Here is a 24,306-nt window from a genome sequence, read left to right on the forward strand (position 1 = left end):
ATGTGCAAAAAAGGGGACTCTGCTGCCATAATGTGTAAAAAGGGGTACACTGCTGCCATAATGTGCAAAAAAGGGGACTCTGCTGTCGTAATGTGTAAAAAGGGGACTCTGCTGCCGTAATGTGTAAAGAGGGGACTCTGCTGCCGTAAAGTGTAAAAATAGGGACTACTGCCGTCATGTGTAAAGAGGGGACTCTGCTGCCGTAATGTGTAAAGAGGAGACTCTGCTGCCATAATTTGTAAAAATGGGGACTCTGCTGTTGTAACATGTAAAAAGGGGGACTTTGCTGGCATAATGAGTAAAAAGGGGACTCTGCAGCCGTAATGTGTAAAAAGGGGACTCTGCTGCCGTAAAGTGTAAAAATAGGGATTGCTGCCGTAATGTGTGAAGAGGGGACTCTGCTGCCGTAATGTGTAAAGAGGGGACTCTGCTGCCGTAATGTGTAAAGAGGGGACTCTGCTACCGTAAAGTGTAAACATAGGGACTGCTGCCGTCATGTATAAGAGGGGACTCTGCTGCCGTAATGTGTAAAGAGGAGACTCTGCTGCCATAATTTGTAAAAATGGGGACTCTGCTGTTGTAACATGTAAAAAGGGGGACTTTGCTGGCATAATGTGTAAAAAGGGGACTCTGCAGCCGTAATGTGTAAAAATAGGGACTGCTGCCGTAACGTATAAAAAGGGTGCCTCTGCAGCTGTAATGTGTAAAGAGGCGACTCTGCTGCCATAATGTGTGAAGCAGGGACTCTGCTGCCGTAATGTGTAAAAAGGTGGCTCTGTCATAATGTGTACAAGCGGGACTCTGCTGCCGTTATGTGTAAAAAGGGGGACTTTGCTGCTGTAATGGGTAAACATGGGGACTGCTGCCGTAATGTGTAATAAGGGGGACTCTGCTGCCATAATGTGCAAAAGAGGGAGCACTGCCTGCCGTAATGTATACAAAGGGGGACTCTACTGCTGTAATGTGTAAAAAGGGGGGCTCTGCTGCTGTAATGTGTAAAAATGGGGACTGCTGCCGTAATGTGTAAAAAGGGGACTCTGCTTTCACAATGTGTAAAAAGGGGACTTTGCTGCCATACTGTGTAAAAAGGGGGACTCTGCTGCCATAATGTATAAAAAGGGGACTCTGCTGTCATAATGTGTAAAAGGGGGCCCTAACTGGCGTAATGTGTGTAAGTGACGCTACTGTACGGAGTAATTTGAATAATGGAGACTACTGTGCTGCGTAATATGAATTGGTATTATTTTGTGGCCACGTCCCTTCCCCGTGAAGTCACTACCCTATATTTTTGGCAGGCCCTGTTTTAAATACGGGGGGAGGGGGTGGGGGGGGGTCGGGGTCGATGCTGCATCTTGCACACAGTGCTAAAATGTCTAGTTACGGCACTGAGGGCAATCATAAATAAGAGGGAAGTCCTGGAGCAAACAGGTGATAGCAATCGTAACTTGGGTCTCAAAAATCCAAAGGCTAAATATAGTATTAATGGCACTATACTGGAAACTACTGAGGAGGAAAGGGATCTAGGAGTCACTATTTCAGGTGACATAAAGGTAGGTAGGCAATGAAGCAAAGCAATGAGGAAGGCTAGTCAGATGCTCTAATCCTGTATTTCCCTTTTAATTTATAGAAACATAGAAACATACTGTAGAATGTGACGGCAGATAAGAACCACTTGGCCCATCTAGTCTGCCTCTTTTTTACCATAGTTTTATCTTAAACCTTATTTGATCCTTATTTCTTTGTAAAGATATCCTTATGTCTATCCCATGCATGTTTACATTGCTCTGTCTTAGCCTCTACCACCTCTGATGGGAGGTTATTCCACTTGTCCACTACTCCTTCCGTAAAGTAATTTTTACTCAAATTTCCCCTGAACCTTCCCCCCTCCAGTCTCAGTGCATGTCCTCATGTACTATTGCTTCTCTTTAGTTTGAGAATGTTTCCCTCCTGGACTTTGTTAAGACCCTTGATATATTTGAAAGTTTCTATCATGTCCCCCTTTCCCTTCTCTGCTCCAAACTATACATATTGAGCTTTCTTAGTCTTTCTGGGTATGTTTTGTGATGTAGGCCATGCACCATTTTAGTTGCCCTTCCTTGTACAGTCTCTAATGTATTAATATCCTTTTGAAGATATGGCCTCCAGAATTGAACACAGTATTCTAGATGAGGCCGTACCAATGACCTATACAGTGGAATTATTACTTCTTTCTTTCTGCTGCTGATTCCTCTCCCAATGCAGCCAAGCATCTGACTAGCCTTCCTCATTGTTTTGTTGCATTGCTTACCTGTCTTTAAGTCACCTGAAATAGTGACTCCTAGATCCCTTTCCTTTTAGTTTGGGAACCATTGGGTTAGGTGTTACTGTGGGTTACAATATTATGTGGGCCAGACCAAACAATATGCCGTCACCACTGCTGTAACATTATTAATGAGCTTGTTAAGCATAATGTACAGATGGTGTAACATAAACTACTATTACATATAGTACATTTACCCCGTAGCGAATGGGAATACACTCCAGCAAAAACCCGTTTGGATTTGTATTACTGTATGAGAATTCTAAATGAAGATAATTCATAAATTCTGCCAATATTCAGTATAATTGTTATTTCGTATTCTTAAAGGGTTATTTATTTAATACAGGTTGAGTATCCCTTATCCAAAATGCTTGGGACCAGCAGTATTTTGGATATCGGATTTTTCCGTATTTTGGAATAATTGCATCCCATAATGAGATATCATGGTGATGGGACCTAAGTCTAAGCACAGAATGCATTTATGTTACATATACACCTTATACAAACAGCCTGAAGGTCATTTTAGCCAATATTTTTAATAACTTTGTGTATTAAACAAAGTGTGTGTACATTCACACAATTCATTTATGTTTCCTAGACACCTTACACACACAGCCTGAAGGTCATGTAATACAATATTTTTAATAACTTTGTGTATTAAACAAAGTTTGTGTATATTGAGCCATCAGAAAACAAAGGTTTCACTATCTCACTCCCACTCAAAAAATTCCATATTTCGGAATATTCCGTATTTCGGAATATTTGGATATGGGATACTCAACCTGTATTATACTCAGGAGCGATTTTAGATGCGGGCAAGCCGGTCGGGTGCCCGGGGCGCTGCGGCCTGCGGGCGCAGCCGCAGTCACCCCACAGGCTCCCAGCCCACCTGCATCCCGCACCATGGCTGCAGCATGCACCGTGGGCTGTGTGGGCGCCCGCTGCAGTCGGCACCAATCAGATGCTAGGGGTCCTGATTGACCCCTAGTGTCTGTGAGGTGCTATGGGAAAGCCGTCATGACGTCTCTCCCATAGATAGGAGCGGGTGGGCAAAGAATGAGGGCTGCAGCGGTCGGGAAGCAGGAGCACAGCTGGTGGGTATTGTGTGGTTTGTTTTTTTTAGTGTGTGTAAGTGGCACTACTAGGGGGCACATTTACAGGTGTCAAATCTACGGAGGGCATATCTACTGGGGGCACATCTACTGGGAGGCACAACTACTGGGGGCACATCTACTGGGGACAAAACTACTGGGGGCACATCCACTGGGGGCACATCTACTGGGGGAACAACTACTGGGGACAAATCTACTGGGGGAACAACTACTAGGGGTATACCTACAGGGGGCACATCTACTGGGGGCACATCTACAGGAGGCATAACTACAGGGGGCATAATTATGGGGGCATAACTACAGGGGCACATCCAGGGCTGCCAAGAGAAATGCTGGGCACCGGTAAAACAACTTCCTGGGTCCCCCTGCCCCCATTGGAGGGGATGTGACCACAGCATGCTGGGGCCATGGCCATACCTCTTTGGGGGCGTGTCTAGCATATGAGAAGCTCCCACTCACAGGAGCATGGCATGCCTCTCAGCCAGAGCAGTAGAGAGCCTGGCTGGGCCCAGATACTTTTCAGGGGGCATGGCCTAATCACAGGAGGCATGGACCTGGGCCCCTCCAACAGACCTGGGCCCAGGTAATTTGTACCCTCTCCCCCCTCTCTCGTCGCCACTGAACATATCTACTGGGGGCATAACTAAAGGAGGCATAAATACAGGAGGCATAACTACAGGAGGCATAACTACAGGAGGCATAACTACAGGGGACATAACTACAGGAGGCATAACTACAGGAGGCATAACTACAGGGGCACTACTACTGGGGGCAATACTACACAGAGGCATTAGCACTCAGGCACTATTCTGTGGCCATGCCCCTTCTCTATGAAGCCATGCCCCCTATTTTTTGCCGCGCACTAACCCCATTTTGCCTGTCGAGGGGGGGGGGGGGGGTAGGGAGGCAAAGGAAACTTTCGCCCTGGGCAGCACAAGGTCTAGAACCAGCCCTGATTATCTCCTATATAATAGCCCAGATCTGTGACTCTGTGCCTGTGTGGAAAACACTGGGCGTGGCTAGGAGCTCTCATTGGGTGAGCAGCAGGTCTATCACACCCAGTCCACAGCTGATTGGGGCGAGAAACGCCCTCCCACACAGGTTACATCCAATGGGAGGCTCTGCCTTTTGGCTGCTGTGTGTTCCCAGAGCAGGATTAACAATGGGGCTGATGGAGCTGCAGCTCCAGGCCCACACCCCAAAATAGGCCCACTGCATCTGCAGCAACACACCCTCCAACAATTTACACATAAAAATCGGTACAAATTCGAAAAGGGGCATGGCCACAGGTACAGCAGTGTGGCCACGCCCCTTTTCCTATACTTTCAATGGAAGTTTGGAGAGCCAGAAATTGGTACAGAACATAAAAAAAAGGGACTGTACCTGCCAAAAAGGTCCAGCTGGAGGGTATGCCACTGCATCTGCAGCTAGTCTCTGCACTGTAGATAAGGGGGGGGGGGGGAAATCCTTTTACTGCAGCGTCCTATGGGGGTCATTCTGACCTGATCGCATGCTGCCGTTTGTCGCAGCGCAGCGATCAAGTCACTACTGCGCATGCGTATGCACCGCAATGCGCAGGCGCGTTGTACAGGTACAAAGCGGATTGTTGCTGAGCGATGGATTTAACTAAGAATCCATTCGCACAGCCGATCGCAAGGAGATTGACAGGAAAAAGGCGTTTATGGGTGGCAACTGACCGTTTTCTGGGAGTGTTTGGAAAAACGCAGGCGTGTTCAAGCGTTTACAGGACGGGTGTCTGACATCAATTTCGAACACGAACAGGCTGAAGTGATCGCTGTGGCTGAGTAAGTTCAAACCTACTCAGAAACTGCACAAAACCTTTTTGTATCGCTTGGCTGCACAAGCGTTCACACACTTGCAAAGCGAAAATACACTCCCGCATAGGCGGCGGCTATCTGATCGCAGCACTGCAAAAAATAGCTAGCGAGCGATCAACTCGGAATGACCCCCTATGTCCTGCTGCCTGTCCACCTGACCCCTCCAGCATCAACAATATCCACTCCCTAGCCTCTGTGCGTGAAGTGCCTCCCTGCCACAGCCGCGCCCAGATCCCCAGAGGCCCTGACTCCGCAACACTGCACCTGGGCTGCCGGCTTGGAAGCCCCGAGATGAATAATGTAACTGATAGATTGGGTGATATCGTGGAGGGTAATGTCTGGATGCTGAATCAATGTAAAAGGTGACAGTGCTGTGTAGTGCAGTGCAGTGGGTGTGCAGTGTCACTGACACTGCACAGCACTCTCACCTTTTACATTGATTCAGCCAGTCACTCAGTTCTGTCAGCCAGTCACTATTGTTAGCACCAGTGTCCCAACGCGCAGCATTACAGGGAAGTATACGCACTAAATAAACTACACCTCCCAGCAGCTCTTAGCGCCGAAGCATTTTGGCGCTAAGGGCTGCTGGGAGCTGTAGTTTATTGAGTGCATCTTCTTCCCTGTAATGCGGCGCGTTGGGACACCGGCGCTAACAATAGTGACTGGCTGCTGTGCGAGTCTCAGGGAGAGCCACTGCCAAAGGGAGGACACCAGCTTAGCTGCTTCCAGGAGGAGAAGCATTACCCACCCCTCCCCCACTCGCAGTACCTCCGGGCCCCATCCATGGCACCCCCACACCCTCCCCCCACCACCCGTGGTGGCTCCAGATCCCCTACCCCACCCGCAGCACTCCCGCACCCACCCCTCCCCCACCCACGACACCATTGCACCCGCCCCTCCCCCACCCGCGACACCCCCGCAACTACTCCTCCCCCACCCGCGGCACCTGTGCTACCACCGCACCAGCCACACCTGTGGTGCCACTGCAACCGCCCCTCCCCCACCCGCGGCACCCCAGACCCTCTCCCCCATCCGCGCCACCCCTGGGCCCACTCCCCCATCCGCATCTCCCCCACACCCACCACTCCCCCACCCGCAACACCACCGCACCAGCCCCTCCCCCACCCGCGGCACCCAAGGAACCGCACCACCCGCGGCACCCCCTCCCCCATCCGCATCTCCCCCACACGAGCCACTCCCCCAACCACTGCACCTACTAGGTGATTCATCAGGTCCTGCGTGCGCTGTTCACGCCGTTGCAAGGTCTACGACCCCTTAACCATCGCATGCCCTTTGTCCGTGCCATATTTAACCACTCACACAATTAGGATTGGAGGTTATACTCCATATAATAAAAATATTGTTAAGGCCTTACAACGGTGTGAAGAGCGCCCAAAAGAAGGATAACAAATCATCTGCCACCTATATACAGGTATTGGCCTCAGTCAGATGTGGTTGGAGTTGATATCACTTCCCTGGCAGCAGCAGTGATAGCGCTGTACGGTGATGCAGTAGGAGGCGTATATTACAAGCAGACGCCTCCTGCCGCAGTAGTGATCTGACCTGCATCCTAGAATGCAGCATCGGATCACCGTACTTACCATTTGGCGGCTTGCGGCACCCATGTTGCCACGCAAAAGGTCCTCTCACAGAGCCCAGGAAATCTCTTTGCAACCAAGGAGATCCCTGGCCTCTTCCCTCCCAATAAATAGTGCTTACCCACCTCCATTTTCCCAAACGGAGAGGCCGTCTCCGCCCCTTCCCGCCCACAAAATGGCATCAGACTGTAAATCACTGACATAGCACGCCATCTGAGGCCAGATGGCGTGCTATGTCTCAGGACCATTCAGGGGAATGGGTGCAGCTTTGATATGCAATGAAATACATGTTAAACGTTATCAAAATTTGTTTTCAGTGCTGAGATAATATAATCAGGGAACCTAAGTAACAGCAAAAAATGTAGAGACAGTAATAAAATAAATCTGTTCCTAGCCACAAGCAGTCAGAAATGGAAACGGTAACTATAAAATGTATCAAAACTGCAGCAGGACCCACTGGAAATGTTTTTCTAACATCTTTCTCCATCGAAACGCTGTAACATTTCCCAGGCTTCTCTGGTCCTATCAGAGTCATTACTGAAAAACCATGGTGAAGGGGGAAACAGTGGGTGACAGGACCAACCAAAAGCAGAAATCCAAAAAGAGATTGGTCCATCGGCTCATACTTTCCCCCACCCTCTACTTGAAAGTGTGAAGAGAATTTCTTTACCTATCTTGTATTACAAGGACACCATGCCAATGTTTTCCAGAGATTCTGGTCATTGGGAGTAGGGGTTCAGTATGATTTGCCGATGGACGGGATGCCGGCTGTCAGTATACCAACAGCGGCATCCCGTCCATCATAATCCCTGCAGCGCAACATTCAGCCCCCTAACCCTCACCTCTTCCCGACCCTACCCTAACCCTCCCTTCTGGGTGTCTAACCCTAACCCTCCCTTCCGCTCTGCCTAATCCTAACCCTCCCCGCTTAATGCCTAACCCTAACCTCCCCTTCTAAGTGCCTAACCCTCCCTCCCCGGTCCCTAACCACAAGCTTTCCGTCCCTGCTCCCTAACCCCCCTTCTCCTGCCTAATCCTAACCCTCCCCACTTAATGCCTAACCCTAATCTCCCTTTCTAAGTGCCTAACCCTCCCTCCCCGGTCCCTAACCACAAGCTTCCTGTCCCCGCTCCCTAACCCTAACCCCCTTCTCCTGCCTAAACCTAATATACCCACCCCACGACGGGACCCAGCGCGTCCCACTGTGAGAACGACCGGGATGTCGGCTGTAGGTAATGTGACTCCAGCATCCTGTTCGGCTTCAGTATGTGGACGCCGGCATTGTGTCCTCCATCTGTGGCGGTATATTGACCGCCGGGATCCCAGCCGTCGGGAAGCTAACTGCTTCCTGGCAGTAGAATGTGCATAAAACATTTTCAGTATGTGGTATTGCAGTATTAAGACCGTTATATTTACACTTGTATGCTATAAGATTGCTTGTTACTCCTGATGAATAAGCCTGGTAAGATTGCGAAAAGCATTAACATTTTCCCAATAAATAGTTTCAATATAAGGGCTGTGAAAAAAACAAAAACTTTTTTAAAACATTTTTTAATCACTATATTGCTCAATATCACAATGTATAGACACACTTGGATGTATTGGGTGACTCTGTACACTGCAGGGTGCGTGATGGAGTGTCCTCTGGATGCTCCGAGTGTCACTGCAGCACTCCTGATGGAGAAGTCTGGTGAAATTGCAAAATGCGTTAATCTTTGTCCCAATAAATTGTTTCAATGTAAAGGCTGTGAAAAAACAACATTTTTTAAACGTTCTTTAAATACTATATTGCTCAATATCACAATGTGTAGAGACACCTGCAGAGCCGGCCATATGCATAGGTAAACTAGGCAATTGCCTAGGGCATTTGATATGTCTAGGGGCATCATCAGCATCTGCTGATTAAAATGATATGCGGCATGTCTATATTCTGTGTGTAGCATTTCATATGCAGATACCGTCACAGTCTAACACAGTATATAGGCATGCTGCATATCATTTTAATCAGCAGAAGCTGCTTGTGCATCCTAGCCACATAGCAATGCAAATAAGATGAATTTCCATTAAAAAAAGGTGCCCGACGTTAGCATTGAGGCAAGATTTATGAGGACACATCTGTAGCCAAGCAGAGGTCACAGTGTTAGTGGCAGTGTGAGTGCTGTGCGCATGTGAGTGGGTTGGTTGTGCAGTAGTGTTCGGAATATGTGTAAGGAGCATTATGTTTGTCATGTAAAAATGCATTAATAATGTGCAAGGGGCACTATGTGTGTCATTATTTGTATAAGGGCATTAATAATGTGCGGCATATGTGTAAGGGACATTATGTGTAAAAGGGCATTAATAAAGGTTGTCATAATGTGTAAGGCGCATTATGTTTATAAGGCCATTAATAATGTGTCTCATATGTGTAAGGGGCATTACTGTGTGGCATTATGTGTATAAGGTGCTCTACTATGTGGCGTTGCGTATAGAAAGGGCACTACTGTGTCGTCTAATGTGAATAAAGAGCAATATGGTGTGGTGTAATGTGAATAAGGAGCAATTCAGTGTGATGTAATGTGAATAAGGGGCTCTACTGTGAGGAGTAACATTTATAAGGTAAAGTGATACTACTGTGGGATGTAAAATTAATTATGGACACTATCGCATGATCAAATGTGAATAAAGTTGCAGTACTGTGTGGCGTAATTGGGGTTACTATTGTGTGGCCATGCCCCTTGCCAGCAAAAACACACCCCTTTTTGGGCTGTGCGCCAAATGTGCGAACTGTTCCTATTTAAAATATAGGGGGTACAAACACCAAAATAAGGACTGCTATGGGTGAGGGGTGATGGTGCTGGGAAAGAGGTGCAAGGTCAGAGGCGGAACCAGCGGTGGTGCCAGGGGGCACCAGCCAAAATCTTGCCTAGGGCATCATATTGGTTAGGGCCGGCACTGGACACCTGGATGCATTGTGTGACTCCGTACACTGCAGGGTGTGTGATGGAGTGTCCTTTGGATGCTCCGAGTGTTACTGCAGAAGCTATACTGACTGTAGGGTGCCATTAACTGATTAAATAATATATTTAATTGATTTATTAAAAAAAACACATTGGAATTGAATGGAATTGGTGGACCTCTATGAAAAATCTCTTCAATTGGTATGTACAAATGAGTAGATTTCACATTTTGTATAAATAAGGCCAAACAGTTTTTTGATGGATATTGTTGTTTGTAAGTTTAGATCGATCCCGTTATCTTACTGAAAAATGACAGGAACACCTTCTCTGAAATGTAATTCTTTTACTACACAGAAAATGTAAAAAATGGCAGAATGGTTGGCAAAGTGGTTAGTATTACTAGATCCCAGCCAGGAGGTCATGAGTTCAAATTCTGATCAATGGGCTAAGGTGCTATCAGTGTGGGGTTTGTATGTTCTCTCTCATGTTTGTGTGGGTTACCTCAGAGCGCTCCACTCTCCTTTTACATCCCCAAAACAGGTTACTTTGACTCTGGCAAAAAATAAACCCTAATGTGTGTCAATGTGATAGGGAATATAGGCCCTCATTCCGAGTTGATCGCTAGCTGCCGTTGTTCGCTGCGTAGTGATCAGTTAAAAAAACAGCAAAACTGCGCGTGCGTATGCACTGCAATGCGCACATGCGGCGTACTGGTACAAAGAGCATTGTGGTTTTGCACAGGTTCTAGCGACGCTTTCAGTCGCACAGCCGATTGCAAGGAAATTGACAGGAAGTGGGAGTTTCTGGGTGGCAACTGACCGTTTTCTTGGAGTGTTTGGAAAAACGCAGGTGTGGCCGGGCGTTTGCTGAGTGGTTATCTGACATCATTACCGTGTCACTCATTGCAGCAATCATCGCACAGAATAAGTAACTATCTTGTTCTGCACAAAATGTGTTTGCAGCCGCTCTGCTGCACAGGCGTTCGCACTCCTGCAAAGCGAAAATACAGTCACCGGTGGGCGGTGACTATGCGTTTGCATGGCTGCTAAAAGTAGCTAGCGAGCGATCAACTCGGAATGATGACCATAGATTGTAAGCTCCCGTGGGGCAGAGGCTGATGCAAAGAGCTGCATAATGTAAGTGCACTATATAAGTAACTAAATAACTGTTAATAAATGATTAGTGTAGTAACTAATACGTATGGTCTACAAATGGTACAGTACAAGTTCCAACCTTCTTTACCTGTATGAAAATAATTGTTTGGTTTCCTGCTGTGTCTTTTGCATTAAACATTCCCATTAATTTCCCCATATTAGCCATTAACTAATTGCCTGTCTATGTTGCCATGTCAGTGTTACTGTACAGTATGTTCTTTTTTATGAACCACATGTCAGAGGAACCACAAGATATCGGAGTCACCTCAGCATTTAAAAAGCTATTAAGGGTGCAGCGTCTACACTAGGGATGAGCGGGTTCGGTTCCTCGGAATCCGAACCCGCCCGAACTTCATGTTTTTTTACACGGGGCCGAGCGACTCGGATCTTCCCGCCTTGCTCGGTTAACCCGAGCGCGCCCGAACGTCATCATCCCGCTGTCGGATTCTCGCGAGGCTCGGATTCTATCGCGAGACTCGGATTCTATATAAGGAGCCGCGCGTCGCCGCCATTTTCACACGTGCATTGAGATTCATAGGGAAAGGACGTGGCTGGCGTCCTCTCCGTTTATAGAGAAGAGAGTGAGACAGTAGAGAGAGACACAGTAGTAATTTTGGGGAGCATTAGGAGGAGTACTAGTTACTTGCTGAAGTGATAGATAGTGTGACTGTATATTATCTGACTTGTGGGGGAGACACTGACAGTGGGGAGCAGTTAGAGTCTGAGAGCAGGACTCAGGAGTACATATAACGTACAGTGCACACTTTTGCTGCCAGAGTGCCACACTGCCATTGTGACCACACTGACCACCAGTATAATATATATTGTGATTGTCTGCTTAGGAGTACTACTTGCTAGTTGCTGATAGTGTGACCAGTGACCTGACCACCAGTCACCACCAGTTTAATATATATATATATATATATATATAATTGTATATAATATATATATAATATTGTATACCACCTACCCGTGGTTTTTTTTTTTCTTTCTTCTTTATACATACTACTATAGTAGCTTACTGTAGCAGTCTGCGGTGCTGCTGAGCTGACTGTGTCCAGCAGGTCCGTCATCAGTCATTACATAATAAATATATATACCTGTCCGGCTGCAGTACTAGTGATATTATATATATATATATATATTATATATATATATATTGATTTTATCTCATTATCATCCAGTCTATATTAGCAGCAGACACAGTACGGTAGTCCACGGCTGTAGCTACCTCTGTGTCGGCAGTCGCTCGTCCATCCATAATCGTATACCACCTACCCGTGGTTTTTTTTTTTCTTTCTTCTTTATACATACTACTATAGTAGCTTACTGTAGCAGTCTGCGGTGCTGCTGAGCTGACAGTGTCCAGCAGGTCCGTCATCAGTCATTACATAATAAATATATAAACCTGTCCGGCTGCAGTACTAGTGATATTAAATATATATATATATATATTAATTTCATCTCCTTATCATCCAGTCTATATTAGCAGCAGACACAGTACGGTAGTCCACGGCTGTAGCTACCTCTGTGTCGGCAGTCGCTCCTCCATCCATAATTGTATACCACCTACCCGTGGTTTTTTCTTTTCTTTCTTCTTTATACATACTACTATAGTAGCTTACTGTAGCAGTCTGCGGTGCTGCTGAGCTGACAGTGTCCAGCAGGTCCGTCATCAGTCATTACATAATAAATATATATACCTGTCCGGCTGCAGTACTAGTGATATTATATATATATATATATATATTGATTTCATCTCATTATCATCCAGTCTATATTAGCAGCAGACACAGTACGGTAGTCCACGGCTGTAGCTACCTCTGTGTCGGCAGTCGCTCGTCCATCCATAATTGTATACCACCTACCCGTGGTTTTTTTTTTTTTTTCTTTATACATACTACTATAGTAGCTTACTGTAGCAGTCTGCGGTGCTGCTGAGCTGACAGTGTCCAGCAGGTCCGTCATCAGTCATTACATAATAAATATATCTACCTGTCCGGCTGCAGTACTAGTGTGATATAATATATATTGATTTCATCTCATTATCATCCAGTCTATATTAGCAGCAGACACAGTACGGTAGTCCACGGCTGTAGCTACCTCTGTGTCGGCAGTCGCTCGTCCATCCATAATTGTATACCACCTACCCGTGGTTTTTTTTTTTCTTCTTTATACATACTACTATAGTAGCTTACTGTAGCAGTCTGCGGTGCTGCTGAGCTGACAGTGTCCAGCAGGTCCGTCATCAGTCATTACATAATAAATATATATATACCTGTCCGGCTGCAGTACTAGTGATATTATATATATATATATATATATATTGATTTCATCTCCTTATCATCCAGTCTATATTAGCAGCAGACACAGTACGGTAGTCCACGGCTGTAGCTACCTCTGTGTCGGCAGTCGCTCGTCCATCCATAATTGTATACCACCTACCCGTGGTTTTTTTTTTCTTTCTTCTTTATACATACTACTATAGTAGCTTACTGTAGCAGTCTGCGGTGCTGCTGAGCTGACAGTGTCCAGCAGGTCCGTCATCAGTCATTACATAATAAATATATATACCTGTCCGGCTGCAGTACTAGTGATATTATATATATATATATATATATATTAATTTTTATCTCCTTATCATCCAGTCTATATTAGCAGCAGACACAGTACGGTAGTCCACGGCTGTAGCTACCTCTGTGTCGGCAGTCGCTCGTCCATCCATAATTGTATACCACCTACCCGTGGTTTTTTTTTTCTTTCTTCTTTATACATACTACTATAGTAGCTTACTGTAGCAGTCTGCGGTGCTGCTGAGCTGACAGTGTCCAGCAGGTCCGTCATCAGTCATTACATAATAAATATATATACCTGTCCGGCTGCAGTACTAGTGATATTATATATATATATTAATTTCATCTCCTTATCATCCAGTCTATATTAGCAGCAGACACAGTACGGTAGTCCACGGCTGTAGCTACCTCTGTGTCGGCAGTCGCTCGTCCATCCATAAGTATACTAGTATCCATCCATCTCCATTGTTTACCTGAGGTGCCTTTTAGTTGTGCCTATTAAAATATGGAGAACAAAAATGTTGAGGTTCCAAAATTAGGGAAAGATCAAGATCCACTTCCACCTCGTGCTGAAGCTGCTGCTACTAGTCATGGCCGAGACAATGAAATGCCAGCAACGTCGTCTGCCAAGGCCGATGCCCAATGTCATAGTACAGAGCATGTAAAATCCAAAACACCAAATATCAGTAAAAAAAGGACTCCAAAATCTAAAATAAAATTGTCGGAGGAGAAGCGTAAACTTGCCAATATGCCATTTACCACACGGAGTGGCAAGGAACGGCTGAGGCCCTGGCCTATGTTCATGGCTAGTGGTTCAGCTTCACATGAGGATGGAAGCACTCAGCCTCTCGCTAGAAAACTGAAAAGACTCAAGCTGGCAAAAGCACCGCAAAGAACTGTGCGTTCTTCGAAATCCCAAATCCACAAGGAGAGTCCAATTGTGTCGGTTGCGATGCCTGACCTTCCCAACACTGGACGTGAAGAGCATGCGCCTTCCACCATTTGCACGCCCCCTGCAAGTGCTGGAAGGAGCACCCGCAGTCCAGTTCCTGATAGTCAGATTGAAGATGTCAGTGTTGAAGTACACCAGGATGAGGAGGATATGGGTGTTGCTGGCGCTGGGGAGGAAATTGACAAGGAGGATTCTGATAGTGAGGTGGTTTGTTTAAGTCAGGCACCCGGGGAGACACCTGTTGTCCGTGGGAGGAATAGGGCCGTTGACATGCCTGGTGAAAATTCCAAAAAAATCAGCTCTTCGGTGTGGAAGTATTTCACCAGAAATGTGGACAACATTTGTCAAGCCATGTGTTGCCTTTGTCAAGCTGTAATAAGTAGGGGTAAGGACGTTAACCACCTCGGAACATCCTCCCTTATACGTCACCTGCAGCGCATTCATAATAAGTCAGTGACAAGTTCAAAAACTTTGGGCGACAGCGGAAGCAGTCCACTGACCAGTAAATCCCTTCCTCTTGTAACCAAGCTCACGCAAACCACCCCACCAACTCCCTCAGTGTCAATTTCCTCCTTCCCCAGGAATGCCAATAGTCCTGCATGCCATGTCACTGGCAATTCAGACGAGTCCTCTCCTGCCTGGGATTCCTCCGATGCATCCTTGCGTGTAACGCCTACTGCTGCTGGCGCTGCTGTTGTTGCTGCTGGGAGTCGATGGTCATCCCAGAGGGGAAGTCGTAAGCCCACTTTTGCTACTTCCACCAAGCAATTGACTGTCCAACAGTCCTTTGCGAGGAAGATGAAATATCACAGCAGTCATCCTGTTGCAAAGCGGATAACTGAGGCCTTGACAACTATGTTGGTGTTAGACATGCGTCCGGTATCCGCCGTTAGTTCACAGGGAACTAGACAATTTCTTGAGGCAGTGTGCCCCCGTTACCAAATACCATCTAGGTTCCACTTCTCTAGGCAGGCGATACCGAGAATGTACACGGACGTCAGAAAAAGACTCACCAGTGTCCTAAAAAATGCAGTTGTACCCAATGTCCACTTAACCACGGACATGTGGACAAGTGGAGCAGGGCAGGGTCAGGACTATATGACTGTGACAGCCCACTGGGTAGATGTATGGACTCCCGCCGCAAGAACAGCAGCGGCGGCACCAGTAGCAGCATCTCGCAAACGCCAACTCTTTCCTAGGCAGGCTACGCTTTGTATCACCGGTTTCCAGAATACGCACACAGCTGAAAACCTCTTACGGCAACTGAGGAAGATCATCGCGGAATGGCTTACCCCAATTGGACTCTCCTGTGGATTTGTGGCATCGGACAACGCCAGCAATATTGTGTGTGCATTAAATATGGGCAAATTCCAGCACGTCCCATGTTTTGCACATACCTTGAATTTGGTGGTGCAGAATTTTTTAAAAAACGACAGGGGCGTGCAAGAGATGCTGTCGGTGGCCAGAAGAATTGCGGGACACTTTCGGCGTACAGGCACCACGTACAGAAGACTGGAGCACCACCAAAAACGCCTGAACCTGCCCTGCCATCATCTGAAGCAAGAAGTGGTAACGAGGTGGAATTCAACCCTCTATATGCTTCAGAGGTTGGAGGAGCAGCAAAAGGCCATTCAAGCCTATACAATTGAGCACGATATAGGAGGTGGAATGTACCTGTCTCAAGCGCAGTGGAGAATGATTTCAACGTTGTGCAAGGTTCTGCAACCTTTTGAACTTGCCACACGTGAAGTCAGTTCAGACACTGCCAGCCTGAGTCAGGTCATTCCCCTCATCAGGCTTTTGCAGAAGAAGCTGGAGGCATTGAAGGAGGAGCTAAAAGGGAGCGATTCCGCTAGGCATGTGGGACTTGTGGATGGAGCCCTTAATTCGCTTAACAAGGATTCACGGGTGGTCAATCTGTTGAAATCAGAGCACTACATTTTGGCCACCGTGCTCGATCCTAGATTTAAAACCTACCTTGGATCTCTCTTTCCGGCAGACACAAGTCTGCTGGGGTTCAAAGACCTGCTGGTGACAAAATTGTCAAGTCAAGCGGAACGCGACCTGTCAACATCTCCTCCTTCACATTCTCCCGCAACTGGGGGTGCGAGGAAAAGGCTCAGAATTCCGAGCCCACCCGCTGGCGGTGATGCAGGGCAGTCTGGAGTGACTGCTGATGCTGACATCTGGTCCGGACTGAAGGACCTGACAACGATTACGGACATGTCGTCTGCTGTCACTGCATATGATTCTCTCACCATTGAAAGAATGGTGGAGGATTATATGAGTGACCGCATCCAAGTAGGCACGTCAGACAGTCCGTACTTATACTGGCAGGATAAAGAGGCAATTTGGAGGCCCTTGCACAAACTGGCTTTATTCTACCTAAGTTGCCCTCCCACAAGTGTGTACTCCGAAAGAGTGTTTAGTGCCGCCGCTCACCTTGTCAGCAATCTGCGTACGAGGTTACTTCCAGAAAATGTGGAGAAGATGATGTTCATTAAAATGAATTATAATCAATTCCTCCGTGGAGACATTGACCAGCAGCAATTGCCTCCACAAAGTACACAGGGAGCTGAGATGGTGGATTCCAGTGGGGACGAATTGATAATCTGTGAGGAGCGGGATGTACACGGTGATATATCGGAGGATGATGATGAGGTGGACATCTTGCCTCTGTAGAGCCAGTTTGTGCAAGGAGAGATTAATTGCTTCTTTTTCGGTGGGGGTCCAAACCAACCCGTCATTTCAGTCACAGTCGTGTGGCAGACCCTGTCACTGAAATGATGGGTTGGTTAAAGTGTGCATGTCCTGTTTATACAACATAAGGGTGGGTGGGAGGGCCCAAGGACAATTCCATCTTGCACCTCTTTTTTCTTTAATTTTTATTTGCGTCATGTGCTGTTTGGGGAGTGTTTTTTGGAAGGGCCATCCTGCGTGACACTGCAGTGCCACTCCTAGATGGGCCAGGTGTTTGTGTCGGCCACTAGGGTCGCTTATCTTACTCACACAGCTACCTCATTGCGCCTCTTTTTTTCTTCTTTGCGTCATGTGCTGTTTGGGGAGTGTTTTTTGGAAGGGCCATCCTGCGTGACACTGCAGTGCCACTCCTAGATGGGCCAGGTGTTTGTGTCGGCCACTAGGGTCGCTTAGCTTACTCACACAGCTACCTCATTGCGCCTCTTTTTTTCTTCTTTGCGTCATGTGCTGTTTGGGGAGTGTTTTTTGGAAGGGCCATCCTGCGTGACACTGCAGTGCCACTCCTAGATGGGCCAGGTGTTTGTGTCGGCCACTAGGGTCGCTTAGCTTACTCACACAGCTACCTCATTGCGCCTCTTTTTTTCTTCTTTGCGTCATGTGCTGTTTGGGGAGTGTTTTTTGGAAGGGCCATCCTGCGTGACACTGCAGTGCCACTCCTAGATGGGCCAGGTGTTTGTGTCGGCCACTAGGGTCGCTTATCTTACTCACACAGCTACCTCATTGCGCCTCTTTTTTTCTTCTTTGCGTCATGTGCTGTTTGGGGAGTGTTTTTTGGAAGGGCCATCCTGCGTGACACTGCAGTGCCACTCCTAGATGGGCCAGGTGTTTGTGTCGGCCACTAGGGTCGCTTAGCTTACTCACACAGCTACCTCATTGCGCCTCTTTTTTTCTTCTTTGCGTCATGTGCTGTTTGGGGAGGGTTTTTTGGAAGGGCCATCCTGCGTGACACTGCAGTGCCACTCCTAGATGGGCCAGGTGTTTGTGTCGGCCACTAGGGTCGCTTATCTTACTCACACAGCTACCTCATTGCGCCTCTTTTTTTCTTCTTTGCGTCATGTGCTGTTTGGGGAGTGTTTTTTGGAAGGGCCATCCTGCGTGACACTGCAGTGCCACTCCTAGATGGGCCAGGTGTTTGTGTCGGCCACTAGGGTCGCTTAGCTTACTCACACAGCTACCTCATTGCGCCTCTTTTTTTCTTCTTTGCGTCATGTGCTGTTTGGGGAGTGTTTTTTGGAAGGGCCATCCTGCGTGACACTGCAGTGCCACTACTAGATGGGCCAGGTGTTTGTGTCGGCCACTAGGGTCGCTTAGCTTACTCACACAGCTACCTCATTGCGCCTCTTTTTTTCTTCTTTGCGTCATGTGCTGTTTGGGGAGTGTTTTTTGGAAGGGCCATCCTGCGTGACACTGCAGTGCCACTCCTAGATGGGCCAGGTGTTTGTGTCGGCCACTAGGGTCGCTTAGCTTACTCACACAGCTACCTCATTGCGCCTCTTTTTTTCTTCTTTGCGTCATGTGCTGTTTGGGGAGTGTTTTTTGGAAGGGCCATCCTGCGTGACACTGCAGTGCCACTCCTAGATGGGCCAGGTGTTTGTGTCGGCCACTAGGGTCGCTTAGCTTAGTCATCCAGCGACCTCGGTGCAAATTTTAGGACTAAAAATAATATTGTGAGGTATTCAGAATAGACTGAAAATGAGTGGAAATTATGGTTTTTGAGGTTAATAATACTTTGGGATCAAAATGACCCCCAAATTCTATGATTTAAGCTGTTTTTTAGGGTTTTTTGAAAAAAACACCCGAATCCAAAACACACCCGAATCCGACAAAAAAAATTCGGTGAGGTTTTGCCAAAACGCGGTCGAACCCAAAACACGGCCGCGGAACCGAACCCAAAACCAAAACACAAAACCCGAAAAATTTCAAGTGCACATCCCTAGTCTACACTCAAATGTTAATGTTATAAGTACAGTGGTCTGCACATCACTGTAAAATGTCAAAGCAATCAATATTCACTTTAATCCTATTTAGAATTGACTTTATTATTATTTAATTGTGCAATACGAAAACAAAACATGCCAATTAGCTAATAGAACTCAATTTATTATTATTATTATTATTTTAAATTAGCAGTGGATACATATTTTGTTGTTGCATGAATCTGTGTACTGTATGTCGTCTTTCGATGCAGTCCCTAACACCAGCACGCCCTTGACACGACTGCTGACACACCCGCTGACAAAAGCCAACCCCCAGTCACCTATCGAATTTGCATGGCTCTCCATGTAATTCCTGTATTAGTGTTAATCATCTGCAGGTGCTGCTGATCAGCCAGAAATCTGCTCTCAGGCTTGGATGCCCGCTCTGCTTCATTTGCTGCCCGGAATGACCTCTTGTGACTCCAAAACTCTGCTTAGTCCGCCACACATTGGCATTTGGACTGTAATCACCTTTTACTGTTGCTTGCTTCCTACTGCCAACCAGGGCAGCCCCCAGGGGGAGACTGCGGGGACTGGTGTCCCGGTCCCTTGCTTCTACCGCCGATACCTGGAGAGCTGCACCAGGTGTGTACAACAACAGCGGGATGATGCTCATAGAGGACTTCTTAAAGTAAGCATTCCCTTTGCATTATCTCTCTGTGAATCATTCCTGCAAGTCCATAACCAGTAGCGGATCTTGCTACGGGCACACAGAATTTTTGCCCGGGGCGCCGCCTTCAGGAGGGCGCCGCGGACATCTGGAGGGCGCCGCCGCCGTTGCAACATCCGCTACTGGTGATGCCCCCCGGTGCTGGCTGTCACTGCTGTGTGGTGCGCGATGAAGTCATCGCGCACCGCAATGCATTGTGGAACGGCACATAGACACTAAGGGTCTATGTCTATGTGGTGCTATGGGAGTGACGTCATGACGTCTCTCCCATAGATCAGAGGAGCGGCGCCGGCGGCCGGAGATGGAGACAGAGGGCAGCGGTCAGCAGCAGTCGGGAATCAGGCGCAGGGATGGTGAGTATTAATTAAACTAATTTTTTTTTAAATGTATTTATGTTTTTGAAAGCGGCGCAACTAGGGGGCACAAACAGGGGCACAACTGTACTGGGGGCAATACCACTGGGGGCACAACTCTACAGGGGGCATAACTGACCATGCCACTGACCATGCCCCTATTTTCGCCCGGGGTGCCACAAGGGCTAGAACCGGCCCTGTCCATAACACCATACTTGCCTACTCTCCCAGAAGCTGCGGGAGGCTCCCGTTTTTTGGGGTAGCCCCCCGCACCCTGGAAGAGTGGGCAGGTCTCCCGCATCCTGCTCGCACCCTAGTGATGCGGGCAGGATGGAAAGATAATCTCCCGCATTTGCGGGTCCGTAGGGTGGAGAAGGGGTTAAAATGACGCAAATCGCTTCATTTTAGCCCTGCCCCCTTCCCGCGGACACACAAATCGCGTCTTTTCCCGATGTGGGGGCGGGGCTTAATGATGTCACAGCCCGGACCCGCCCCACAAAGTTTCGTGCAGCGTCTCCTCTCTGGGCTTCTCCCGGATGAGGAGAAATTTAAGGTAAGCAAGCATGCATAACGCTCCACCCATATGTAACTTCAAGATCTATGACGTCACATAGGGATGGAGCGTTGCAGCATAATTTTTTTTTTTTTGGAGGGAGGGCCCTGCCTATTTTGTGAGTCCCGGACCCCACAATTTCTGATAGCAGCCCTGCTGCCAACGTCCCTCTGTCACAATTGCCTCATCAGTGACTTTGCACTATGCTGTTGAATTGTGTATCTGGTAATCTTTGGGTACTACATCCTGTAGGCTACTCTTGCTGTTGAATAGCCTATGCTATGGGCTAGCACAGTGGCGTCACAAGGGGGGGGTGGGGGGGTGCGGCCCGCAACCGGGTGTCACCCGCCAAGGGGTGACACCAAAGTGCCTGCTCCTGCTCAGTGACAGGAGCAGAGTGCTGCACTGTTACATTATATGCAGCACTTGGCTCCTGTCACTGAGCTGGAGCCGGCTCTGCACATAAATCACTACACAAGAGGAAGCACGCACCTCCCGAACCCTTCAAGTGACAAAAAACGGGGTCGGGAATCGAAGCCACACCCCCTCCGCGGGGCCACGCCCCTTTTATGGTGTGGGTGCACAAGGTGTTGGTGACGCCTCTGGGATAGCATTTCAGTTTTACACAATGTTTGAGGAATCCATTGGTGTAACATCCTGCAGTTCTCCAGCAGGGTATCCGGACTCGAGGTCGACACCAAAAAGGTCGACACACCTTATGTCGTCACGAACAAGGTCAACATGGAAAAAGGTCGACATGCGTTTTTCACATTTTTTTTCTTACTTTTTTGAAATTGTTCATACTTTACGATCCACGTGAACTACAGTTGAGAACGGCAACCTTGCCCAAAGCATGGCGAGCAAAGCCAGCTATGCGAGGGGTCACGGGGGGTCATTCAGAGTTGTTCGCTCGCTAGCAGATTTTAGCAGCATTGCACACGCTAGGCCGCTGCCCTCTGGGAGTGTATCTTCGCTTAGCGAACGAAAGATTTGCAGAATTGCGAATAGAAAATTCTTAGCAGTTTCTGAGCAGCTCGAGACTTACTCCTACACTGCGATCAGCTCAGCCCGTTTCGTTCCTGGTTTGACGTCACAAACACGCCCTGCGTTCGGCCAGCCACTCCCCCGTTTCTCCAGACACTCCCGCGTTTCGTACACTCCCAGAAAACGGTCAGTTTCCGCCCAGAAACACCCACTTCCTGTCAATCACACTCCGATCACTTCAACGATGAAAATTCTTCGTTCGGACGTGAGTAAATCTACTAAGTTTTGTGCAAAAATACTTAGCGCATGCGCACTGCGTACCATGCGCATGCGCATTTTCGCCTTAATCGCTCCGTTGCGTAAATCGGCAACGAGCGAACAACTCAGAATGACCCCCATGGTGCACTAATTGGGGTTCCCGGTCATTCGACGAAGAGAACGACACCTAAAAAACTCATGTCGACCTTTTTCCGTGTCGACCTATTTCAGCTGTCGACCTAAGACGTGTCAACCAATTGGTGTCGACCTTTTTGGTGTCGACTTGGAGTCCCATACCTCTCCAGCAGTACCTTGTAGCAATACTTGCAGGACACTCCAAGTCTTTAATACTCTCTGGGCGGGTGTATTAAAAAAACATTGCCGCCCCTCGCCGCAGCAATGCTAATCGCATATGTACTAACATATGCTGCCTGGACAGAGGTGAGGGGGGTGCGGCGGGTGCAGCGGTGGGTTGCGGAAAGAAGCCCATAGGCTTCTATAGGTTATCGCCATAAAAAGATGGCGATACCCAGTGTCGGACTGGGGCATGTAGGGCCCACCGGGGAAATGCAGTGGTAGGGGCCCATGTTAGGGGTGTGGCCAGTCTGCAGAGGGGGTGTGGCCTGCCACCTTATTGTTTTGACTAACCATTAGAGAGTGCAACGTCTGGGCCCCTTCATAAATACATACAGTAAATTCAGCTGCTGCATGCATGATAATGTACCAGATTAATAACAGATTAATAACAGCGATGCACTGTAGAAAATACACCATAGTCCAGTATAATGTAACATATGTATAATGTATAATTCATGTGCACAGTCTGGAACCTGATCCTTAGAGCAGAAAGTGGGCCTACAGACAGTAGGGCCCACCGGTGGTTTCCCCTGTACCCCTGTGGGCCAGTCCAAGCCTGGCGATACCCTCATGCTGAAAAGCAGGTGGCCGGGTCTTTGTACATATGAAACTGCAGTAAAAAAAAAAAAAAAACGGGGGTTTTATTGTATTTTTCCTTTAGTACATCCCGCCCTCTATCTCTTGTGAAATATGAACCTGAGAAATGATTGCTGGATGGAGGGTTGGGTGCACTGCACACCATAGTTTTAAACGGAAGGCAATCAAGTTCCCGAATCCTTTTAAACATAATAAGGGGAGTTACCATGCTGAGACTGGTAGTAGTACTATGGAAATATTAACTGCTGGTGCACACTCTGAGCATTAAGAATACTGATGATCAAAATTATTTTTATAAACTCTACAATTAAGCGAGTATAAAACTAGGTTTTAAGTGAGGTTCTTAGTACATGTTTGGCCAAAAATGCTTGCATATCTTCCATGTCACGGTGAACTACATCACATTGAGTTCCTAACATTCCTAATACTAACACTTTACCGTATATCAATTTATCCAGGGCTAATCCTATATTAGGGGTCAATGTATTAAGCATTTGAGAGAAATAAAGAACTAGCCAATCAGCTCCCAACTACAATGTTACAGGCTAGCAGGGCCAAATCTAGGGTGATGCAGGGTGTGCCCCACACACAGCGCTGCAGGGTAGGGGGTGCTGTGGGTGGCACTTGTTAAAATCTGTTTTAATTACTTTGACTTTAGCTTCCCTTCTCTTGGAAGCCGGCATCTCCTGACCGCCCCTGTTTACTTCCCCCACCCCTTCCGTCACTAATACCTATACAACATTCACAAACTTAAATTGAGAGCTATCTGTTATTCAGACACACTGTTCTTTATTAGATTGCAAGCTCCTTGGAGCAGGACCCTCTTCACTCCTGTTCTCCCAGCCCTCATCTCTCACACTTCAATTACAGCTCTCTCCTACTCGGCAACCGTATATACCTCAATCTCCTCTTGCTCGTTACCATTCATCTCTTCCAACGGCTGCCCGCCCTTACTAGTACACCGATCACTTCTTTGCTTCCTTGCATGTGTACTGAGACCTGTGGCGCTACTTTTTACCTGTGCTCTAATTTAGTTTTTTTAGTTACTGTAATGTTAAGGTCTGTGTTCCCTGTATTGTTGTAATGTGTGCTGTAAGTGCGGTGCTGAGAAACACTTGAGGCGCCTTATAAATAAAATGTAATAATAATAATAATGCATTTCAAAATGCTGACAAACCTGGGATTCAGGTGGCATTGCAGGGATAGCCTGTGGCATTGCAGTCAGACATTCTATTCATTAAGCTATCTGACCTTGCCCAGAAAGCTAGAGAATTCCAAATATTGAAGCTACTGTAACCTTCTGCTTTGTGAAAAAATGATCAGCATTGCGGCT

Source organism: Pseudophryne corroboree, chromosome 1, assembly GCF_028390025.1.
Source record: "Pseudophryne corroboree isolate aPseCor3 chromosome 1, aPseCor3.hap2, whole genome shotgun sequence".
In the NCBI taxonomy this organism is placed as follows: Eukaryota; Metazoa; Chordata; class Amphibia; order Anura; family Myobatrachidae; genus Pseudophryne; species Pseudophryne corroboree.